This window comes from Eurosta solidaginis, chromosome X, assembly GCF_040869045.1.
Source record: "Eurosta solidaginis isolate ZX-2024a chromosome X, ASM4086904v1, whole genome shotgun sequence".
In the NCBI taxonomy this organism is placed as follows: Eukaryota; Metazoa; Arthropoda; class Insecta; order Diptera; family Tephritidae; genus Eurosta; species Eurosta solidaginis.
This window is the reverse complement of record NC_090324.1, coordinates 135,751,421-135,773,692: the sequence shown is the minus strand read 5'-3', so window position 1 is coordinate 135,773,692 and position 22,272 is coordinate 135,751,421. Positions and strand designations below refer to the sequence as shown.

The window sequence follows — 22,272 nt, the reverse complement described above, 5'->3', positions numbered from 1 at the left end:
TATCAACAAAATTTTACCTTAATATACCCCACATAGATATGTACATCCTGATAAAATTTCAACACAATCGGTTAAGAGGTGTTTAAATAAGTAAAAAAATTTAAGGTTTTCCAGGTTTATATTTTTATCAATATCTCCAAAACCGGATCTCGGGTATTAAAACTTTTTTACCATAAACATGTTTTTAAAGTTTAAAAGAATCGGTAGAAAGGTGTTAAAATAAATGTGATGCAAACTTTGCAGTAAAAAATATTTGGCGGTTATTGGGTTTTATATTTTTACCGATATCTACAAAACCGGGTCTCGTGTATCAAAAAAATTTTACATAGCTAACAGGTGCATATATCTCCATATTTTGTAAAAATTTCGGTACAGAAGTGTTGAAATAAATGTATATATAACACTGCGACTTCAATTTATATATATTTTGCTCGATCATTTGACTATATCTTTTTGAGGCGTTATGTAAGACGAGTAACAGCGATGCACTATAGCTCCAATTTACCCCTCAATGTTCCTAACAAAAAGATATTTGCGTGATATCATGTTTAAAAAAAAATTTTTTTTCTCCAAAAAAACCAAAGTTTGACGGATTTCCCCATATACATATGGTTCTATTCTGAACTAGTTTTCGTTTAAAAGAAGCAAAAGGGATACAGAGGCTAACACCAATGACCTTGAGCGGGTAATAATGCAGTTTTCCCTCAGATATGGCGATTTCCCTACTGCTTCTACTCTAAAAAACAAAAAAAAAAAAAAAAAAAAAAAAAAAAAAGATTCAAATCATTTGTTGCCATAGAAGAAATTCTTTCAGTTAGTTGAAGTTATTTTAGAGAACGGAACATCAATGAAATTTCAAACACCGAATAGAGGAAGTGAAGCCCGTAATGGGGCAGGAGATTCGTTGATTCCAGATTTGCAACAGCCGCCACCAGCATCGCCGCAAACACCCGTATATCAAAAGAATCTTGGTGATGAGCCGACTCCTACATTAGAGGTCGCACGTGTGTCCGTTAAAGTTCCATTTTGGAGAAAAAATCCAGCTCTATTGTTCAAGCAATTGGAGAGTCAGTTTATTACGGCTGGAATATCATCAGATGCAACAAAATTTCACACCATTGTAGGATCCATCGAAGCGAGTGTGCTTGGTGAAGCCAGCGATCTTATTCTAAACCCAATTAAAATCAATATGTACTAAGCACTGAAATCTCGGTTGCAGGAGCGATTCATGGATTCGGAGGAAAAACGATTAAAGGAACTGCTGCGTGACATGGAACTGGGCGACACGAAGACCTCTGCAATGTTACGTGAAATGATGGACCTGGCTGCTGGTAAAGTATCTGATGAGTTGCTGAAATCTCTATGGATGCAGCGTCTTCCGAAATAGTCACAAGCAATGTTATCTGTAAGTACTGGAAGTTTAAGTAGGCTCGCCCTAATGGCAGATAAAATATATGATACATCAGATGCTTGGCAGATAAATAGTGTTTCCAAGACTCTTTATGGCTGCTGACCCCGCTAATTCGGACAGCGAAAATACTGTTGACGTCTCGTCGATGGTGGAATCATCAGTGTTGGTCGCCTGGCTGATATGGCAGAGGAGGAACGCCTCCGAGGGCAAATCATCGATGGCGGCATTCGTAATCAGTGTAAATCGTCTGTTTGGTAGGGAGAAGGATCTCCTAACCTCCGAGAGCGAATCCGCCAAGGATGGGGTGCGGAAGAAGAGTGGTAATGATGGACATCCGTCAAATCAATCTTCAGCACTCTAAGGCGGCTTCAGCTTCCGTGAATATAGTCCTTGTCCAGGAGCCGGGGCTAAGTAGTAACGGCGGAAAAATTTGGGAGGCAGCTAGTCCTAGATCCTATGGGCTCGTTAAAAAGGGGATTACACCTTTTATTCTAATTTCAGCAATGCTGACGTAACCACGGTCTGCCTCGAGCGAGGCAGTAATAAAATATGGGTGTTCTCAGCGTACATGCCCCACGGAGACGTAGCAGGACTACAACCTGCGATGCTAGTTGAAATCACCGATAAAAAAAGGCGGAGATATGTTGGCGTGATTGTAGGTGCCGATGCTAATGCCCACCATACCATCTGCGGAAGCTCGGATACCAACACTAGAGGTGAGTCCTTATTTACTTTTATTATAGTTGAGGGACTTTGTATATGTAATAGGGAAATTACCCGACTTACGGTAAGGGTGGAGGTCCAGGACTTCACCCTGGTTAGTAGAGAACTGGAAGATGGGATATCGGGTTGAAGGGTTCTCAACAAGTGCTCCTTCTCTGATCACCGATATATTCAAATCAAATCAAACAAAGAACGTCCTGGCAAAATATCTTTTAGGAACACTAAAAGTACTAACTGGGACGTATTGTATGAAGCTGGGAGAGCTATTGCCTGCGGCGCCTCCTTCATGGTCGATGGTAGTTGGCCATGCAGGAACGCCTGCCATTCCTCTACGGGAAAGTCAAATAACTTGGGCTGTAAATTCGTTCAAGCCCTATAGGTCCCGGGCCTGGATGGCATCATTCCTGCGCAACTTCAAAGGTATTTTAGGATTTTCTGCCGCTGGTTGGCCATCATCTACCCTAACTTCCTCAGGCTTAGCTATATCCCAAACTCTTGGCACACCGTTATTCCGAAGGCCGGCAGAAGCTTTCATGTATCACCTAAGGATTTCAGGCCAATTAATCTCTTCGTTCCTTTGTGAGTCTAATACCGCATTCTTGCACATGATCTTAGGAATGTTGCAGCCCCGCGCTTTTGCCCACACCTTTCCTGCTTGATAAATTACATGCAGCTCCTGTCTTTTTTAAATTTCTCCCAAACAGATTGGGATGTCTATTGTCGTTTCAGCGATTGTTGTACCGTCCTCTGCCAACTCATCGGTCTTTTCGTTATCTTCTATCCATTTATGTCCGGCAACCCAGTATAGATGTATTCTCTGGCCTGAGTGAAGTTTTCTATTGCTCCTTTGCATCCCAGAACACTTCTTGATGAAGTACTGTGTGAGATTATTGCCTAAATCGTCGCATGAATATCAGTATTGACGCGAAGGCAGCTTAAGCATGCTTCCTCCAGAATATCTGCTGCTTTCTTCGAGGCTATATCTTCTGCTTGAAAGACGCTGCAGTATTCTGGCGGCCTGTAGAATCGATGCAGTAAACAGCAAACCCGACCCCTTCCATAGAATGTAGATTATTTTGTTTCATTTCTACACCCTAGCACCAAGATTTCTTTCGAAGATCACACACTGGACCGTATATTACGTTTGCCCGATTTTAGATGGCGCTATACTGCCATATTCCACGAAACCTTTGTTCTAGTTGCTAACGCGATGTTTTTGGCCAATAGGTCCGCACACGCCTTCAAGATTTTGGTATACGTACTTTTTGTGTGGTTGTCGACCAAACAAGAACTCCTTAGTAAAGTATTCATTTCACAATTGCTTTAAATACCCAATGGAAGAGTTTGGGTAATAGGCTCTTCTGTGCATCTTAGCATCTTCTTGTGTGCCGCGGAGGCTTTCTTTGCTCTCTCTTCCATAGGGAGTTTCCACGACAACTTACTAACTAGTATAACTCCTAGATACCTTGTGCTACATTTTTCTTGCAGGGTTTCCCCTCCGAACTTAGGCTAAGTCCAATAAGGGACCTTATGTATATTTCCTAGTAAATATTACTAGATCTGTTTTTTCCGCGTTGGTTGCTAACCCAACGATCCAAATGCCCAGTCATGTACATCCTGTAGTGCCTGATCCCTCAGAGAGCTGTTTCTTGTTAGGCATCTGCCACTTATGATGACTACAACGTCATCTTCATTTGCCGTAAGTTTGAAAGGTCCTCCATCGAACCCCCTAAGCAATTGGTTTATAACTAGCTTTCACAGCATTGGTGATAGAACCCCACCTTGCGGCGTTCCTCTGTTCACAGATTTTGTTGCCTCGCATATACCCCAAAGCGATGTGATCATTCTGCAACTTAACATGATGCCGATCCCGTTTTTTAAAGCTGGATGAACCTTAATGAAGTCGAGACTGTCCGTTATTACTTTTTTTTGTTGAAAGCCTAGCGCATATTTCCGGTATTCCAGGGCTTTCTCTATATTCTTGACCACCCTACGCAAAGCAATATCGACAGACTTGCTCTTGGTGTAAACATGGTGTGCTGAAGAGAATAATTCCTCGTTCATATTTCTTTTTATATACACATCTATTAATATCTCCAGAGTTTTGAGCAGAAAAGATGTCATAGCAATAGGCCTATAGTCTTTCGGGTACAGCTGACTGTTTTTTCCCGCTTTCGGTAGGAAAATTACTTCAGCCCTTCTCCAAGATTGCGGGACGCGGTTTAGTTTTATGCAACCCTCAAAGATTATTCTTAGCCATTCTATAATCGTTCCACCCGCTATTTACAGCATAGTAGATAATATCCCATCTGGAACCGGCAATTTGAGCTTGGCAATATTTTTTATTGCCCATTCCATTTTGGTATTTGTCACCAATCTTGGTACCTCTCTCTACGTATTAGGATTGTAGACGTGGAAACATAACTCTTCCGAATCATCCCCTGATGGGAAGTGTGTGTTGCGTTGTGCCTAAAGGGACTCTTGTGTGGCGCATTCGCATCCGCAGCGCCGTTGAGCTGTCTCTCTCCAAATTTATTCGCCACTACGCTCACCCAATGGATTTTTTCCGCTGTTCAGAGGTTGGAGGTCCGATTCTCCTACCTCTGCTTGGATATCATAGGTGGTTCCAGGCTCTAGATCAGGGACTGTTATCAGTCTTAGCCATAGTGACGAACGCGTGATTAGTTATCACGTCCTGCACTAGGTGCCCCTGCTTCTACTGATAATGGCGGATCTGGAGACGACAACTCGATAAAAACCGCACCCCGGAGTCATTGTGCAGAGCTCAGGGAAGAGTGCACTCTGTTAAGTGTCAAGATCGGTACACAACGGTGACGAATTGGAGTGTTAGGGAATTTGATTTTTACTTTCGGTTTTGACTTGCTTACTTTGGGCTGGTATGTGCGGTATTCTGCCACCTTAGTAGGTCGGGGTGAAACCATATCGAAATTGATGTTAGGCTAATGCTGCACCTGGCCACGTCCCGTTAAAACCTTGGCGGGCTCAAGGTATGTCCCAACTCCGTCGCCGTTACATTGGTTGTGTAGGTGCGGTTAAAATCTTCCCTATTTGCGTCCTGTCTGGCTATGAATGCATTACCCATAAGGTCATGCGTCAACCCTCGCGTTGCCTCCCTGCTTTGCACAGATAACCACACAATCGAAATCAACGCTTAGACAACCAAGGCACAGAGAGCGCTCCGAAGCAGGTCGCTGGTAGCCGTGAAATCTCCCAGCGGATCAAAAGGGCTGATGAAACAGATCAGCGCAGGGGACTTGGTTCAAACCCGTAGTTAGAGGAACCTTAAAGTACTAACTGTGACGTATTGTTGAAAAGCTGGGAGAGCTATTGCCTGCGGCGCCTACCGTTAGTTCGGACCTGTCCGAATCTGAGATAGACATTCTGGTGGAAAACTTCACCTCGGCAAGCAATATCGCCTTTCAACTGTCCTGTCCGTTGAAAACTTACAGGGAGAAGGGCAAGCCGCCTTGGTGGTCTGATTCTCTTGACGACATAAGAGCGTCTAGTAAGCGGCTCTTCAATAGATCCAGGAGGAGTAAACTAACTTTGGATTGTGAGCTCTATAAGGTGAGTCTGGGAATTTATAAATATGAAATAAGGATCGCCAAGCGAGATTCATGGAGAAGCTTCTGCGAAGGCTGAATGAATCCGCGAGGCTTAGAAAAATATCCTCTAGGAATCCCGCCCTTTTAGGGTATCTGGAGATGATAATGGGGACTGGTCGATACTAGCGAGGAGTCCACAAATCTTCTATTGGACAATCATTTACCCGATGTGGCAGTTGCACGGGGATCTTCGCCTGCATGGTCGGCGGTCGTTGGCCATGCAGGAACGCCTGCTACTAATCTCCGGGAACGTCAAATAACCTGGGCTATAATTTCATTCAAGCCCTATCCGGGCCCGCATGGCATCATTCCTGCGCAACTTCAAAGGTCTTTGGCGATTTCCTGCCGCTGATTGGCCATCATTTTCACTAACTGCCTCAGACTTAGCTATATCCCGAAGTTTTAGCCCACGGTTAGGGTAATCTTTATTCCGAAGGCCGACAGAAGCTTTCATGTATCAAATAAGGATTTCGAGACAATCAGTCTCTCTTCGTTTCTTCTTAACAGGTTTCAGCGGTTGATTGACATGTACCTACGAGAAAGGATTCCACGGAGGATACTGTCGGCTTAGTACCATACCTATTTTAGAAACAGATCAACGGAAAGGGCTGTTCATTCGATTGTAAAGCAAATAGGGGGTCCCTAGAACACAAAGAATTTGCTCTGGGTGCCTTTCCTTAACATCGAGAGGACTTTTAACAATGTCTTAGCGGGGGCAATCGAAAGAGCTCTGGTTGGTTTAGGAGTCGAGGGGGCTCTGGTTGAATTTATTGCCAAACTTCTCTGCAGCAGAACTGTCGCAGCGGAGTGGGAGGGGCCATAATTGAGGGTAAGGTGTGCAGGGGCACGCCACAGGGGGGTTTCCTATCGAATATGCTCTGGGTTGTGGTAGTCAACGAGCTTCTTGTGGACCTGGAAGCCAGTCGCTGTCGGGTGGGTGCCTATTCAGTTGACCTGGCTATCTTAGTCCGGGCACTCTGTGCGATATTCTGCAGGGCTACCTGGATACTATGGTGATAGGTGGGCTGAATCATATGAACTGGCGGTCAACCCGGGAAAAACGAAACTGGTTCTTTTTACCAGGAGATATAACTTGCCCGATTGCAGAAATCCGTTGATTGGACGGGTACCGTTGGTGCTTCTGATAGGGTTAAATATTTGGGGATTGTTTTGGACAAGAAACTGTCCTAGAGACCCAATATGGAAGACAGGGCCAGAACGGCCGCGGTTGCCTTGTACTGCTGTAGTGGGCTATCGGAATGGGATGGGGACTCTCGCCAGTAGTAGTACAATGGCTTTATGAGATGGTGGTCACACCGATTATGATCTATGGGGTGCTGGTCTGTCATACTGAATATACATCCAGTAGATATTGCGGAAAGGCGGCCGAGGCCCGGTCGTTGGTCAGGCTTCGTGATATGGGCTATAGGCCTGCTGACTTCGGACACTCTAGCCTTCTTAACAGGTTCGACTTTATCCCGGGTAAGACGGACCATTTTATGCCGATAACTGCTCCCTATACAACCTTCACCCCAGTCATTCCCCGAGAGAGAAAGGGGAAGGGGAATCATCTGGGGCAGGGGACCGGTTCACTTGTTCACGGATGGGTCGAAGTTGGACACAAAGGTTGGTGGGGGGGGGGGCTCTTTTGTCAAGAGCTAAATGTAAGCCGCAAGTTTAACTTGGCTGATCAGTGCTTTCCAAGCGGAAGTTGGTGCGATGAAGGATGCATCGTTATCGTTATCGTTGCTACCCAAAGATTCTCTAAGTAGCTATAGCTACGTCACCGTTATTTTATTGTATGTGGTATCACAACGGACCTTCATGTTGTCCAAGTGAGCTTCCCCTAACAGGTCAGCTACCACCTAACCTAGACTTGCAGCATCATTGAACTGTCCGCTTCCAACATCTTATATTCCGTCTAGTTCGTTTTCTGCTTCTGGGACTGAGGCATTTGCCCTCCCACTACTGCCTCTTAAATGCAGGCTTGTCAGGTTCACTCGATCGCTGCTCTTGCCTTTCGGAGCTTCTTCCTCTTCGATGCGGTGTCGCAATTGAGGGTTGCTTGCAGCAGAGTTTTCATAAGTGAACTGTATTTGACATTCTTCCACTAACTCACGGCCCCATGCCAAGGTCTCATCGTTGGTTGGCCCAACCACTGGACTCAAGCGCTGCATTAATTCTTAATACTGCCCAATATTTTGAGAGGGCACTGACTGCCCACTATCATCGCTATCCGCATCCGACTCGTCGCTTATAGCGATTATTCCCCGGCTTGAGTTCATATTTCTTTTACGAATTCCTGCCCAACAAGGCGAGCTCTATGGTCTATTGTTAAAAATGGGGATAAAAAGCGTTCACCATAACAGTGCCCTTGCTGTGGTAAGGCCGTCATTACTTCAGGAGGCGGCCCGGTATCGGGAATGCTCCATTCACATTCAGCCCAAAATACTCGCTGGCTGCAAATCATCCAATAGTAACGGTCCGCATAACACCCTGGTACAGGAGGTTAGCAGTTCTTGGTAACCGACATCCCGCTGCCCTCCTATGAAGCGAAATGGCGTAGATGCAGGCCATAAACCGCTCAGTCCTATAGTCGGGCGCATTAGAGTTCGCTTAACCCACGTAAGTTATGGACTCCTAAGCTATTTAACCGATTTCAATAAAATGTGCACCCAGTAGAAAGTTTGATCCAACTTGAATTATAGGATAGCGTTCCTATAAAGATTCTTTCGGCAAAGTGGAGCAGGATCCGATCTACTCGAACAAATTATATTCATGGTTCGATTTGACGGAGAGGGAGAAAGAGACTCTGAATAAGAGAAAGGCAGAGCGAAGAATTAATAAAAAGATATGGAAAAGGGGTGAGAGAGGAGAGGGGAAGGGATAGTTAAAGGTAAAACCTGCTTAAAAGTTATGCACATAGGCCAAAGCTAGTGCAAAGCAACTTCTGCCGGGTTTGCTAGTTGTTCTTTTAAAGATTAATGGTCATATCTACATATCGGCAAATCCCAAAAACTTTTACTTTTTTGGATACTCGGGTTTTACACACGGGCAAACACTTAAGGCCAGAAAAAAGCACAAGGACATTAAGTCTGAACTTTTGACTCTCCGATCTGATGATTTTAAAAATCAAGAAAGTTGATAGTAAGTGTTTGCATAACTTCGAAACGTAAAAAACGTCGATTTTTACACTTTTTCAAGGGATACCCTTGATTTTTTTTTTTTTTTTTGAATTTTTCCGATAAAATTTTGAGGCATCGCTGAAACGCTATGGAATTTAAACTGAATGCTGTTTTTGAGACGGAGATTCTAAAAGTATGAGCAAAATTAACGTGCCCCTCCAATACTCAAAATTATCATCAATCAAAGTAGCGATACTTTTTTTTTGTCATTTTCAAAATTGACAGTTTTTTGCTTATAGCTTTTTGAGGCAACTGAGAATTTAAATTTGGATTATGCACGATAATAGCCTTTCAGGGACTAAAAATACCTGGGGTTTCAAATTCGATGTGCCCCTTTCAGTTTTGAAGGTAGAGGCAGAAAGTGGAATAACTTGGTTGGTAAATTTTTTTCAGGAACATGTTTTTTTGTGGGCACAGCTACAATATTACTTTTATCACTTCATACCCGTTTGTTAATTTTTTCTCTACACCGTGGTATACCATCAATTGCCTCATCTTGGAATATTCACGCAAGGAAAGTTATTGATGTTTGTACATGGGGCAAATATACGAAATTTCCGAAAAAAATGTTTTTATTTTTTTTTAAACCAGGTTTTATTTAAAAGTAAATAAAAAGAAACACAAATTTGGTACAAAAATTAAAAAAAATTTTTTTTTTTCTACACTTTTTTACAATTGCCAATTTTTTGCGAAAATTTCGTATATTTGCCCCATGTACAAACATCAATAGATTTTCTTGCGTGAATATTCCAAGATGAGGCAATTGATGATATACTACTGTGGTGTAGAGAAAAAATTAACAAACGGGTATGAAATATTTGACGGTTACCCGGTTTCATATTTTTGCCGATATATCTAAAACCGGGTTTCGGGTATCAACAAAATTTTACCTAAATATACCCCACATAGATATGTACATCCTGATAAAATTTCAACAAAATCGGTTAAGAAGTGTTTAAATAAGTAAAAAAAATTAAGGTTTTCAGTACCTACTTATTTTTATACATTTTGTGAAAATGAAATGGGATATTAAGTTAGTCACGAATTTAAAACTGTTAATCTTTAAAGGATAAGACAAATATGTACACCGGATTAGTCAGGAGGATCATCTGAGTTGATTTAGGCATGTTCAATTTTCCGTCCGTCGGTCTCTCCATCTGTCTGTTTTAACGCAAACTAGTCCTCAGTTTTTTAGATATCTTAATTATATTTTGTCCTCCTTTTTGGTGTCGGATTAGACATTTATACGAATCGAACTAATCGAACCATTACAGCATATATTCCCTCATACAACCGATTTTTCAGAAAAAATGTTTTTTTTTGTAACATCTTCCCCAATTTATCAGTTAGAAGCTTAAATTTCAGCAAATACTTTCGCATGTGCCACATACTGTTGTCAGGAAAAACCGTAGATATCGGTCGAAGAATATTCTCGTAATTTTTACTCCATTTTGACACCTAGCAGCTTAAATATCACCAAATGGTTTCGTATATGTCACATATTGCTGTTTGAAAAACTCGAAGATATCGGTCATATATATAGCTTATATCCCATACAACCGATTGTTCAGAAGAAAAAAATTACGCAATTTGACAGCTATAAGCTTTAAAATTGCTGCACCATTACGTATATACTCTATATTGTTGTTTTTTTTTTAAATTATAGGGATCGGTCATATATATACATATTATATAACCCATACAAACCGATTGTTCAGGTACGGTGCTTTTCGTCATTTCTGCCTCATTTTAAAAGCTACAAGATTCAAATTCCATCAAATACGTACATATACGTCATGTATTATCTGAACACTGTATTTTTTTATCTATCTCATACATACCACAAGAATCGTAAAAATTTGTATCCTCACACATAGTATCTACATATTTTTATACCTTTCATGAAAATTAAATGGTATTATGACGAATATTAGCATCACTAAGCGATACTATCATCACTAAGCCGATACTAAGCAGCTACTCTTATGTACGCAAACAAATCAATCATCATTTACACACATGCATACAAGGCAGCGGAGAGATACTCACAAACGCTTGTCATCATCAGCCGACGTAGTACTCACATATAAACACTCATTTAGCTACAAACTACAAATATACATGCATATGGTTGGTAACCAAGCATGAAGTTCACAAAATTACTAGACCTTAGGAGAAATGGGTGAACGAGGAAACCGAGAGTATAAAAGCAGCGCAAGCTGAGGCATGACTAATCAATTTTGATTTAAGCACGCTATTGGTTGTGAAGTTAAGTGGTATTGTGAAGTACTCTCAAAGTAGACTAATAAAGACCATTTTGCATTATTGAATATTGGATTTATTTATTCAACAATTTAGTGATTCGAACGTTAGCAGAAGGTTTGGAATAAGCAAAGTTTCCCAAAATTCGTTACAGTTGGTGTCAGAAGAGGAATTGTTGAATTCCGAATTCCGAAGATTTCGAATACAACTTGTACATGGCAAAGTTAAGTGATGTAAGGATCCAGCAACTGAAAAAGGAGTTGGAGAACCCTGGATTGAATACAACCGGCAATAAGATCGAACTTCACGGCTAAGAGAGGTAATGGAGTCGGAAGGAATTAATGTGGACGATGATGTCTTTCATCCTGATGGGGACGAGACAACAACAAAACTTGAAGAGTAAAACGAAACATCGCAGACAGTTACGAGCATAGACTTGAACACGATTTTGGCTGAAATATCTGCTCAAATATCGACAGTGTCTTCTCAACTGGCAGAACAGAAGACATATATTCATCACAACTGGAATCACAGGAGGCACGCATTTCAGAATGTCGTCGGAAATGTCATCTCAACTGGAAGAACAGAAGACATATATGATATATCAAGTTGGCTGAGCAGTTGAAAGCACAGGAGGCCCGCATATCCTCGCAGCTGGAGGCACAGGAGATAAGGGTATTATCGAAGTTGGAAGACCAGGATACGTATCGAGCAGCTACAACTAAATCGCCCAGCATTTTCGGCGAGTAATCCAAAGGCAAAAACACCATCCTTTGACGGTTCTGTTCCTTTCCAGGTATTTCAGCTTCAATTCGAGAAGACGTCCGCAGTTAACAACTGGAATACTGAAGATAAGGTAGCTGCACTGTTAGTCGCATTGAAAGGACCTGCAGTTGAAATCTTACAGACCATTCCAGAGGGAGAATGAAACAATTACGAAACATTGATGGGCGCTCTATAAAGGCGACACGGAAGCGAACACAGGAAGCAAATACACCAAATAGAATAGCAAAACCGTTACGAAAAAGCTAATGAGACTTTGCAGGAGTTTGCTTCGGATGTTGAAAGGTTGGCTCATTTGGCAAGTGCGGACGCACCCGTGGAATGCACCGAAAGGGTAGAAATCCAGAGCTTTATTAATGGAATACGGGATATCGAAACGAAGCGAGCGACATACGCAAACCCAAAACCTACATTCACAGAAGCGGTATAACATGCTCTGATTCAGGAAACAGCATCGCTTCTGTGGAGGTAGAAAGGCCACACTGGGTGAACGCAATATTGGAGGCACTGAAAGGATCGCAAAAGCGGAGTGAAAGAGTTATCAAATGCCTCAAATGCGGGAAGCCAGGTCACATTGCACGTCATTTCGATTTTGATCCTAGTGGTTTCAACAGCATGGATGGTCTTAAGAATAAAGCTGGAGGAGATAGCAAGAGCGAGGCAGATGTAAAAATCGAGAGTTGTGGAATGTCTCGTTATCGCTGTATCGCAAATCGGAAGAAAATCGAACAGTCTTACCGTCAGAGGAAATGTGGATGGCAAAGAACGTGTACTGACTGTATATACGGGCGCATCTCATTCCAGGATGTGTGAAGTCTTAATTGGAAAGGTCACGGTTCTACACAAATTCGTTGTGGCAGAGATGGTTGATGAAGTCATATTGGGAGTGGGCTTCTTAGTTGACCATGGCATCAGGATCGACATGCAAAGAAGGAATATGCGCTATAAGAACCAGGATGTACCACTCAAATTCAGTTTGGAGAAAGGGTTCATAAGTAAGCGAGTGCTGGTGGAGGCGATTCGACAAAGGGCACGAAAGTCAAAGCCAGAAGGTCGGGCAAGGATTAGTGGAACGAATGAAACACACAAATTAATACCGAAGGTACCTGCGGGAAGAACACTTGCATTGAGAAACCGAAATGGACGAACTAAAATGAAGGAAAGAATTTCGCAGAAGGAATGCAAGGGTGGTTTCAAACCAGGGCTCACTACTTTTGTGAACCGTCAAGACGATACTGATGATGCAAAGTCAATCCGTCAAGATGAAACTCTGCGTAATAGTTCATTGGCCAAACAACAGAGTGTGTGGGAACGAACCTGAGTAATGAGTAGTAGGATGAAACACAGGTACGACAAGAACAATAATTCGGAAGGTATCCGGGAGGCAGGTTTGTTATTGTTATATAACTCTCACCGGCGAAAAGGTGTTCCATCAAAATTTTGGTGCAGTTCGGAAGGCCCGTAAAAAGTTGTGAAGAGGATCAGTGATTCCATCTACCGCATACAAACGATTGGGAAACCACGAAATTATAAGGGTGGGTCATTTGGAGAGGCTGGCAGCGGTTAGGTCAAGAGATTTGTTTGATCGGGACGATCAGACTCAGGTGGATGGCAGTGGGACGAATATTAGCATCACTAAGCAATATTATCACCATTAAGCTAAGACACTAAGCAGCCACTCGTATGTACGTAAACAAATAAATCATCATTTACACACATGCATACAAGGCAGCGGAAAGATACTCACAAACGTATGTCATCATCAGCCGACATAGTACTTGTTTGTCTACACAAACAAAACAATAAGCCGGTTCGACCTCACGGCAACTCAAAAAAATGAAAAGAGCGAAATAAAGAAATGAAACAAAGGAATTAGTAAAATATGATATAAAAAATGTTTAGGTTTATTGAAAAAAAGGAAACCGCATATATGAAGATATATGCGGGTGAAAAAAATCGATTTTAAAAGGACAAATATAAATCTCAATAGATGTAAAGAATTTATAAAGTTAAATATTACCGAAAAGGTATATATGTTACCTTAGCTTTGAAATGCTGCTGTGGAACGCTGTCTCAACTGCTGTCGTAAGTAGAAGACTATATCTCTGCAGTTGAGCGCAGCGTTAACGAACCCTATCTTCGAAAGAGAACCACAGATAGATTTCCAATCACAGTGCAGCTTTGCGGCGAACAGCTGTGAATGAAGAAACACCAGTGGCTCCCAACTATTGAAGGCGTTTGGCTTGCAACAAACAATTCCAAAGCTAAGCACCATATAAATTTCCAAACTAAAACTTACTTACTTACTTACTTAACTGGCGCTTAACCGTCTAAACGTTTATGGCCGTCCAACAAGGCACGCCAATCGCTCCTTCGCTCCGCCAACCGGCGCCAATTGGTCACACCAAGGGAGTTTAAATCGTTTTCCACCTGGTCCTTCCAACATAGTGGGGGCCGCCCTCTACTCTGCTTCCATAGGCGGGTTCCGATAGAAACACTTTATTGGCCGGAGCATCATCCTTCATTCGCATAACATGGCCTAGCCAGCGCAGCCGCTGCGTTTTAATTCGCTGGACTATGTTGATGTCTGCGTATAGCTCGTACAGCTCATCATTAAATCTTCTTCGGTACTCGCCATCGCCAACGCGTATAGGTCCATAAATCTTTCGAAGAACTTTTATCTCGAACACCCCCAAAGCCGCTTCATCTGCTGTTGTCATGGTCCATGCTTCTGCCCCATATAGCAGGATGGGTACGATAAGTGACTTGTAGAGTATGATTTTCGTTCGCCGAGAGAGGACTTTACTTTTCAATTGCCTACCTAGTCCAAAGTAGCATTTATTGGCAAGATTTATTCTTCGCTGGATTTCAGTGCTGATGTTGTTGCTAGTGTTGATGCTGGTTCCCAAATAAACGAAGTCTGTTACTATTTCGAAATTATGGCTGCCAACAGTAGCGTGGTTGCCAAGGAGCATATGCGCTGACTCTTTGCTCGATGACAGCAGGTACTTCGTTTTGTCCTCATTCACCATCAAACCCATCTTTACCGCTTCTTTTTCCAGTTTGGAGTAAGCAAAACTAACAGCGCGGGTGTATAGGCCGATGATATTAATGTCATCAGCATATGCCAGTAATTGCACGCTTTTATAGTATATTGTTCCAGTGCGGTTAAGTTCTGCAGCTAGTATAATTTTCTCCGGCATCAAATTAAAGAAATCGCAGGATAGGGGGTCACACTGTCTGAAACCTCGTTTAGTTTCGAACGGCTCGGAGAGGTCCTTCCCAATTCTGACTGAGCTGTTGGTGTTGCTCAACGTCATTTTGCACAGCCGTATAAGTTTTGCGGGGAAACCAAATTCAGACATAGCGGCATATAGGCAGCTCCTTTTCGTGCTGTCGAAGGCGGCTTTAAAGTCGACGAAGAGGTGATGTGTGTCGATTCTCTTTTCACGGATTTGGCGCATTATGAAAATCTGGTCGATGGTAGATTTACTAGGTCTGAAGCCGCACTGATCAGGTCCAAACAGCCGGTTCACGGTGGGCTTCAATCTTTCGCACAATACACTTGAAAGACCCTATATGCTATATTAAGAAGGCTGGTTCCACGATAGTTGGGGCATTTTGCAGTATCCCCCTTCTTGTAGACTGGGCAAAGAACACTTAGATTCCAACCGTCGGGCATGCTTTCGTCTGCCCATATTTTGTTAAGAAGCTGCATGCGCCTTACCAACTCTTCGCCGCCGAACTTGAATAGCTCCGCAGGCTATCCATCAGCGCCCACGGCCTTGTTGTTTTTCAATCTTGTTATTGCTATTCTAACTTCGTCATAATCGGGCGGGGGGACATATATTCCATCATCATCGATTGCGGGATCGGGTTCTTCATCTCTGCGCGGTGAATTGCTGCCTCCAATTAGGAGAGCAGAGAAGTATTCCCTCCATAATCTATGCACTCTCTGGACATCAGTTACAAGGTCGCCGTTTTCATTCCTACAGGAGTTTGCCCCGGTCTTAAAACCTTCCGTTTGTCGTCGTATTTTTTGGTAGAATTTTCGGGAGTTATTCCTGGTGGCTAGCAGCTCAAGCTCCTCGCACTCACGCCTTTCTGCTTCTGCTTTTTTCTTCCTGAAAAGGCGTCTCGCTTCCCTTTTCAACTCACGATAGCGTTCACACACTCCTCTTGTTGCGCTCGCTTTTAACGTAGCCCTGTAGGCAGCGTCTTTTCTTTCGGTTGCAACGCGGCATTCTTCATCATACCAGTTGTTTTTTCGTGGCCGCCGGTAACCAATTTTTTTCTCGGCGGCAGTTCGAAGTGCTTTGGAGATATGCTCCCACTGCTCCTGTATTCCTTCAGGATGAGTTGTGCCCTCAGAGAGCAGGTGTGAGAGTCGAGTTGCGAAATCATTGGCAGTCTGTTGTGATTGAAGCTTTTCGACGTCTAGCATTCCTTGTGTTTTTTGTTCCTTGTTTTTAGCCGCGTTGGGGCGGGTGCGTATTTTGGCTGCAACGAGATAATGGTCCGAATCGATGTTGGTCCTCAGATCGTGCGCACATCTAAAACACTGGAGGCATGCCGTCCGTCTATCACAACGTGATCGATCTGATTGCGAGTATTTCGATCAGTAGACAGCCATGTAGCTTGATGTATCTTTTTATGCATGAACCTCGTGCTGGATATGACCATGTTTCGAGCACCGGCGAAGTCAATCAGCCTCAGTCTGTTAGGAGAAGTTTCATTGCGTAGGCTGAACTTTCCGACTGTAGGGCCAAAAATACCTTCTTTGCCCACCCTGGCGTTAAAGTCGCCAAGCACGACTTTTATATCATGACGGGGCAGCGCTCGTATGTGCGTTCTAATTGTTCATAAAAAGTGTCTTTCACCTCATCGTCTTTCTCCTCTGTCGGCGCATGGGCGCAGATGAATGATATATTAAAAAAATTTTGCTTTTATTCGGAGAGCGGCGAGACGCTCGTCCACAGGCGTGAACGCCAGCACTTGGCGACAAAGTCTCTCTCCCACCACGAATCCGACGCCGAAACTGCGCTTATTCGCATGGCCACTCCAATATATGTCACAATTTTTGATCTTCTTTCTTCCTTGCTTCGTCCAACGCATTTCTTGGATGGCGGTGATGTCAGATTTTGCTTTGACGAGGACATCAACCAGCCGGGCATCTGCACCAATCCCATTCATGGAGCCGACGTTCCAGGTGCATGCCCTCAATTCATTGTCCTTCAAACTTTTGCCATGGTCGTCATCAATAGAGAGTGTATTCATCCGGAGGGTGGGGCCATGTGTAGAAGTTCACGAAAGTGGGGAAAGATTCTGACCGCCATTCACCTGGGAATGGCCAGAGCGATTCTTTTGCATGCGGTTCAAGCAGCTCACTACTACCGGTCGCTTGCGGCCAAGTATCCTCTGGGTAGCCGCTAAACACCCGTTTAGCGGTGAGCTAATGTGAGAAGGCGACAACCTGGCTAGGCCACTCTGACATAATCGGTTTAAGGGCTAGCCGGGGGAGATCTCATCGGCAGCGTCTGTACACCTCTAGGTGCGGCTGCAAGCGGGCGTCTGTCTTGGAGCAAGCGGCTCGCTATATAAACGTGCCAAGTAATATTTTTACCCCCGCTGAGCGGGTTGTGCGCTGGGCTTGGGACCCGCCACGTAAAACCATACTCCAATGAAATATAACAACAAGGCTCGGAAACTAAAGCTAAAATTCATTAAATGCGTGTAAAGTAATAAATTGTTGAGTTTTCTTTAATATGTACAGTGCTTTATTATATTTAAATCTAATTCATATTCGTATTTTATAAAATCATAATTACTGCCCCGTAGGGGTTATAATGTAACGGCGACTTACTTATATGATTTATTACCACGCTAGTATAATTCATATATTAAGTTCAATTCAATTGAATACTTAAACCGATGAGGAAATTTAAGTGTACGAAACGGTACTCATTAGGGGGTCGCTGTGCCTGAAGGGACACCCGAGCCGGATAGGACCCACGCGAACGCGGAAGACGCGAAACGGTACCCATTAAGGGGTCGCTGTGCCTTAAAGGACACATGGGCCAGAAAGGACCTATCCGAACACGGAATTTTGGGCTGTCGGATAGCCTGGATACTTTACAATTTCGGTTTTAATGATTTTGTGATATACATCCCCGCCTAGAATCACGGCTACTGCGGAAGATGTGTGAAACCCGGGATCTGTCAACGTCATATTGACAAACTATCACATGTGGCTTGGCTGAGATGGAAAGTCGGGGTCTTGAGCTCGAACTCCGGCATGACTCTTGCTGGCAACGTGAATCGAACATGCGGGTCGTTTGATGAGCTGATATAGAGCTCGCACATATCAATATGTGCAACCGGCACCGTCGGTATACGAAGACGGCGCACCAATGAATTGCACACTTTGCTCGTGGGTGAGCAAGAGTCGAGAAGAGCTCGGGTCAAGACCTTTCGTTGCCCTATATGTATATAAATGGCGACTGTTGGCAGAACCGTGATCGTTCCGGACAGCTGTGTGAGGATCGGGGGGAGCTCAAGGCGAGAGGTTACACGAGTTCTGGAGTGTAGAAGCGATTGATGCTTCTCGCCACAAAAATGGCATGTTCCCGTGCTTTTGCAGTTTTTTTGTTATATGCGAATGCGCTAAGCATCGCGAGCAATAACGGTGTAACAGTACTAAACGTAGTCGACGTTCAAAGCTTGCATCGATAAATCTTTTACAGAATCGAAGGGGGTGTGATCGATCACAAACTCTGCATTTGAGCGTATTGCTCGTTTGTTGGGGCCTGGCAATTTCTTCGCTGATGTTGACGTGTTCATTTCCGCCTGATCAGTGTTGGCCGATGTGTCCGTTGTTGCTCTTTCAATGCTTGCCGATGTTTCCACTGGTGCCGCTGCATTGGGGGATGGGGTCGGTGAAAATTCAATGAGTGCTGCATCCATATTGTAAAGCTAAGGAATTAAAAGAGATGATAAACGCTAAAGGTAAGTTTGGTAAAACAACTAACTTTATAATGGGGCGCGTTATCATTCCCTTTTAGGTGCGAATATCGGCCACTCCAACTCTTTTATCAGTTCCATGGTATACATTGGTGACCCTACCCAAGCGCCATTCACTAGGTGGAAGATTTTCATGGCGAACTATAACTAGGTCATCGATGGCAATATCTTTTTGAGGGGCCTTCCATTTATGACGTTTGTGAAGCTCCTTTAAATATTCCTCCTTCCAGCGAAGCGAATGTTGTTGACTAAGATCTTTAAGTTTTTGCCATCGGTTGATTAATGATATTGGATTTGTTTCGATTGAGGGTTCCGGTGGGGCGAGTATTGGCCCCCCAGTTAGAAAATGACCCGGAGTAAGAGCTGCACAATCAGCGGAGTCATTGGAATTAGGTGATATCGGTCTTGAATTTAGACAGGCTTCGATGCGAGAAAGAAGGGTTTGAAATTCTTCAAAGCTGAATTTCTTAGAAGCAGCGGTACGACGAAGATGGAATTTTAAACTTTTAACCCCTGTTTCCCAGAGACCACCCATATGAGGAGCGCCTGCCGGGATAAAATACCATGAGACTTCTTGAAGGCTATATAGGTTGCACACAGACTCTTGAGTTGTGGTAATGAATTTTTTAAAGTCCCTTTTAAGAACGGTGGATGCGCCTACAAAGTTAGTTCCATTATTCGAAAAGATATTTTTTGGACAGCTTCTTCTAGCAATGAACCTTGAAAATGCGTCTAGAAAGGTTTCTGTTGAAAGATCGCTGGCAGCTTCTAAGTGAATCTCTTTTATAGAAAAGCATACAAAAACACAAGCGTAACCTTTAGTAATCTCGTAAGATCTTCCCGAAAAGCTTTTAATGTCGAATGGACCGGCGAAATCTACACCTGTATTTTCAAAGGGTTTGGAAAGTACCGTCCGTTCTTTCGGGAGAGCCGCCATAATTTGACATTGATTTTGTTTTCTGTGTATCACACATGGTTTACAATTATGAATAACGGTCTTTATGAGATTTTTGGCTTTCGGAATCCAATATTTTTGTCGCAGTAACCGAAATACCAATTGATTTCCGCCATGAAGAGAGCCCTTGTGAATAAGTTCTACCAACAACTTTGCAAAATAATCGGACGCTTTTCGTCTTCAGACAACATCTGCGAATTTGTCAGTCGGCCGTTGGCTCGAATTACACCATGAATATCGAGGAATGGGTTTAAGGAGAGAATTTTACTCTTTGACGATATTGCAATTTTAGCGGTAAGATTCTTGTGTTCCTCTGGAAAGTGATTCATCTAGGCAAGTATTATGAGCCGAACTCGAATTTTAGAAATTTCTTCTCCAGAAATAATAAGAGAGGGGTAAGAATGAAACCGTCGGGTATATCGGTTAGTTCGATTGTAGAACCTAAACACATATGATAAGACCCGCAGTGTACGCGGAAGCGATGAAAATATTTCTAAGGGATCCTCCTGCTTCGACACTTGTGAAGTGTGTGCCTTTAATCCCCTCGCTTCGAGCGTAATGTCGTCTATATCTGCATCCAAGGAAGGCCACTGTTCTACAGATTTGGCTAACCACGAGGGGCCGTGCCACCACAACTTATTCGAGCATAAGTCCTGTGGGTAAGTTCCTCTGCTACCAAGATCCGCGGGATTATCCTTGGAATCAACGTGACTCCAACGCCTAACGCTGAGAGCATCTTGGATCTTTGCCACGCGAGATCGATGGTAGAATCTGTCCAGCAATATATATTTTCTACTTTGAATGGAAGTTCTTTTAGAAGTGATTGAAGCATATCGACCACCAGAACAGCACCACACAGCTCTAAACGGGGAAGTGAAATGGTTTTGATTCGTGCGACTTTCGTTTTGGCCGATAGGAGATTGGAAGACGTGATTCTCTGATTTTCTACTCTTAAATATATCGCCCCGCGTATGCCTTTTCCGAGGCATCGCAAAAGGCATGAACTTGGAAAGGTGATTCCTCAGAATAACATACCCATCGCGGAATTTCGATTTCCTCTACAAATTGGTAACTTTCTAAAAATGCTTTCCATTTGGAAAGAGTTTGAGGAGATAAGGGCTTATCCCAGGTAGTACCATCAGACCATATTTGCTGCATAATTATTTTTGCTAGCACCACGATTGGTGCTAGCCAACCTGATGGGTCAAACAGCTTCGCTATAAGAGACAATGCTTCGCGTTTCGTATACGTGTCTTGCAACGAGGGAACGTGAGTTTTAAAGAAGAACCGATCTGATTTAGCATTCCCTCGAATTCCTAATGCCTTTGTCGTACTTGTTTCGTCTAATTCCAAGAAGTCTTTGTCCAAGAGATGCTCTTGCGGAAGATTCCTCAGAATGTCTTTCGAATTTGAGGACCATTTCCTCAAGGGAAAGCCAGCGCTGTATAATGACTCGATAAGTTCATCTCGCGCTTGTAAAGCTGTGGCTATATCGTGGAATCCAGCTAATACGTCATCTACGTACATGGAGTTCCGGTGAATTTGAGCTGCAAATGGATGTGAATCCTGACAGTCTTGAGCTAATTGAATAAGTGTTCTAATTGCCAAGTATGGCGCGCGATTTATTCTGAAAGTGACTGTTTTAAGTTGATAGTCTTGTATGCTACCTTGCGGGTTATCCCTAAAAATAATCCTGTGATAAGATCTGTGTTCAGGTTTGACCAGAATTTGACGATACATTTTCTGTATGTCGCTACTTAGAACGAACTTATACAGCCGCCACCGAATTATAAGAAGAGTTAGATCCGATTGCAGAGCCGGGCCTACATGGAGAATATCATTTAACGAGACGCCATTCGAAGAGGTACATGACGCGTTAAAAACTACTCTCAACTTCGTCGAAGTACTTTCCGGTTTCAGAACCGCGTGATGTGGGAGGTAAATGTGGCTAGGTGAATGTTCGAAATGTGGAGCTTCTACTCGCTCCATGTGTCCTAATTCAAGGTATTCCTTAACGACGTTGTCGTATTCTTCTTTTAACGAAGGGGTTTTTAACAATCTTGTTTCGTTGCGGTGCATAAATTAATATGTATGTACGTACGTGGGTGCAATAGAAAACGAGAAAATTAATGCTATACCAAGGTATGTTATTGGCAGAGATCAATTTACGAAAACCCGACGGGAAAAGTGCGAACTATTTCGCAATAACAAATATCTCTGTATGTATTTTTTTAAATTCTCACCCCCAATATTTACTAATTTTTACGAAAAGCACCGATAGATATGGTCAAGATAAATGGTTGCACC

General features: G+C 43.1%; 1 protein-coding gene across 1 annotated transcript in view; it reads left to right on the top strand.

Moving 5' to 3' along the window:
• LOC137235482 (calcium-dependent secretion activator-like) overlaps window positions 1-22,272 on the top strand; it is a 3,515,579-nt gene that overhangs the window by 3,046,670 nt on the left and 446,637 nt on the right. The window lies entirely within an intron of this gene.